Genomic DNA, 3,499 nt, shown 5'->3' with positions numbered 1-3,499 from the left:
TTTATCACAAGTAAATTACTTACATGCTTATAAATGCTGACAAACACTATGTCTGTTGGTCAGTGTCAGGTTCACTGACTCATGTGGCTGTAAGAGCTGAGGAAGTCAAAATTAACAGGCCAAACTAAAGGATGCTTGCTGCATAGTCTGATGAATCAAAGACCAGAAGGTAAGTTCACATACTGCTGGCTCTCATCATGGAAGTAACCTGATAGCCAAATCAGAGATTCATGAGCAATCAAGCTCTCACATAACTTTATGCATAACACCAGGTAAGATAGCAAGCTAGTAGTTCAAGTCCCAGGAACTGGTGGTCAGATGCAAGATCAAGAGCAAGATAAAAACCAGGTTTGTCAGATTGTTCGTATATACAGGCTACTCTCCTCTGCAATGACTACCTTTTACCTTAAAGATTGCCCATAGCCGATATATCTCATCATATAAGTGATAACATATCTGATCTCATCTCAGAGGATGATTATTTCTTAACTGCCAAACCACTGAGAATCTTGGTCCAGCCTAGTTGGCATACAATCTTAACTGCCCCACCTTGATAACATTATGTTTCCTTTATTATACTACCTTTTTGAACAGAAGTAATAAAATGTCTTCCATAGTCAACTTCAGGCATTATCCCATAAACAGGGTCAAGCAGTGATCCAAGAAGAGGGGAAAATAAAAGGCCTAAACATTTAATTATTCCATGAAGCCAAACTACCTATTCACTCATTCCAAGTCAATGAAAGATAGGTACTTTCTTGTTTTCATACATGCAAGTAGAAGTCAACTTGACAGCACATAACAAAAGCAACAATTCAAAGACATTACTGGTGTTCATTTTAATCTAGCACACATACATTTATGCTTGGAGATGAGAGTTGTAAAGAGGAGGCAAAGAAAAATTCTTTTTGAGCTGACAGTTCTACAGATTTTATTCTCAAAGATATTTGGATGAAGGTCCAGTAAGTTGTTCTATCTAAACAATCACAAATTATCACAAATCAGTAGAGCTTTCTTAAAATTATGATGATTTGTTTTTAATTTTTTAGTTTATCTTGCAACTGATATTTCTACATATTCTATTTTAGGTGATCCAGTGATTTTTTTTTTACGTCCAATTTCTAGGAAGAACTGCAAAGAAGAAAGCACTCAGAAAAAGAAATCATTTTCTGTGGAAATAAAATCAAGAAGCAACCGAGTCTTAACTACAAGAAAAAATGAATTTTATCAATCTATATGAAAATGTCAACAACTCAACAAGAAAGAATTCAGATTGTCCTCATGTGGCATTACCAGAAGAGATATTTTTTGTGATTTCCATTTTGGGGATTTTAGAGAATCTGATTGTCCTTCTGGCTGTGATCAAGAACAAGAATCTTCAGTCACCCATGTACTTTTTCATTTGCAGCTTAGCCATTTCTGATATGTTGGGAAGCCTGTATAAGATTTTGGAAAACATCTTTATTACGTTCAGAAACATGGGTTATCTTGAGCCTGGTGGACGTTTTGAATCCACAGCAGATGATGTAATTGATTCCATGTTTATTCTCTCTTTGCTTGGCTCCATTTTCAGCCTGTCTGTGATTGCTATTGACCGCTACATTACAATATTCCACGCATTGAAGTATCACAGCATTGTGACTATGCGTCGCACTGTTGTCATTCTGATGATCATCTGGACATTCTGCACCGGAAGTGGCATCACCATGGTGATCTTCTCCCATCACATTCCTACAGTACTCACTTTCACATCTCTCTTTCCTCTTATGTTGGTCTTCGTCTTATGCCTCTATACTCATATGTTCTTGCTGGCTCGTTCCCATGCTAGGAAGATCTCAATCCTTCCCAGAGTCAACACAAAAGGGGCTATCACATTGACCATCCTGCTTGGTGTCTTCATCTTCTGCTGGGCCCCCTTTGTCCTTCATGTCCTTTTAATGACATTCTGCCCAAATAATCCATACTGTGCTTGCTATATGTCCCTCTTTCAGGTGAATGGCATGTTGATTATGTGTAATGCAGTAATTGATCCCTTTATATATGCCTTCCGAAGCCCAGAACTCAGACAGGCACTAACAAAGATAATATTCTGCAACAGGTACCAATGAAAATGTTGATCCTTGGTGCACAAGCCACAGGAAAGAGTGATCCCCCCCACCCCCGCTCCTGTGGAGGAGTCTCAGTGATAATATTGTCAAGTGGCAGAATAATGTGTATATAAACAAATACTAATGTACTGAACTTTTCTTTATTTCCATGGTAGACAGCCCATTGACTAGCATTTCTTCCTCACCCCCACCCCCACCCCCATCGACTAGTATTTCTTATAATTTGGTTCTATATGAACAGTGTTGTATTAAAATAACTTTTATTATTATTAAGAAATAAAATTTATATACCAAAATGATAGAATAGACAGTACATACTCAGTCACTGCCTTTGAGTGTGTTCATTCTCATCACAAGTCTCTATCAAATCTTTCTCTCATGAAGCAGTCAGTGGATTCAAGTTGGTGGGGACACAGCCTTTTGGTTAGCAGCACAACGCCCTGTAGACTACACTAGAATTATAAATTTAGAAGTCTTTGTTTAAGAGAAGGAAACTTCACTTCTAAAGATACCTAGCATGTCTATTACTAGCTTGGGCTTTCCAAAGTGTGTGATACATTGCAACAACTTACACAAGCTGAAGTATCTGAGGAGACTGACTCAAGAAGAAACTAAAGAACTTTGTATGCCACAGGGTTCTAATAAATTTACTCTGGTCTCACTGTCTGTTTGCAATAGCCACACAGAGTTTCCACATTCCCTTTCTCTCTCTTCTATAATTGTATTGTAAATCTTCTCAGATCTTTTTAGGAGATTGAAGTAAGTGAAAAACATCAAATTGCTAGCATCATTTCTGTAACATATTCTTTATTACTAGGGGGTCATTTTATCACTAATTATTTAAATGAATTCTATATACTAGTTATTTAAACAAATTATTTAAGCAAACAGTTTGACAAATATCTGATGAACTAAATCCCAAGCATATGAAAATATGGACAATATTTCTTATAATAAGAGAAATTAAGAGTATTTTTAATTGATTTTAATGAAAGTTTATAGATGCTTTGGATTTCCATTCATTCATTGTTGCACTTTTCTCCCTGCTGACTCCTCCCTCTCAATTAACTTTTCTCTTTGAAAACTAAAAGAAAAAATTCTTTCATTGTTATTCAAACTCTTCCCCCAAGTGCAATCCACTATGATGCTTTCATTCTGGAATCTTGTCATAATGTCTAATCATATATCTAATAATATCTAATCATATATCCCTAAAGAGTTGAATAAAAGACTTTAAAAGGCAGCACGGATGACAAAGCAAAATATTACAATGAAATGTGCAAGGAGTTGGAGTCAGAAAATCAAAAGGGCCGAACTCGTTCAGCATTTCTTAAGCTAAAGGAACTAAAGAACAAATTCAAACCTCAAGTTGCTATAATCAAGGATGCTTT

Source organism: Elephantulus edwardii, unplaced genomic scaffold (genome assembly GCF_000299155.1).
Source record: "Elephantulus edwardii isolate Elephantulus edwardi_28Jun2011 unplaced genomic scaffold, EleEdw1.0 scaffold00446, whole genome shotgun sequence".
Classification (NCBI taxonomy): Eukaryota; Metazoa; Chordata; class Mammalia; order Macroscelidea; family Macroscelididae; genus Elephantulus; species Elephantulus edwardii.
This window is presented reverse-complemented; position numbering follows the sequence as displayed.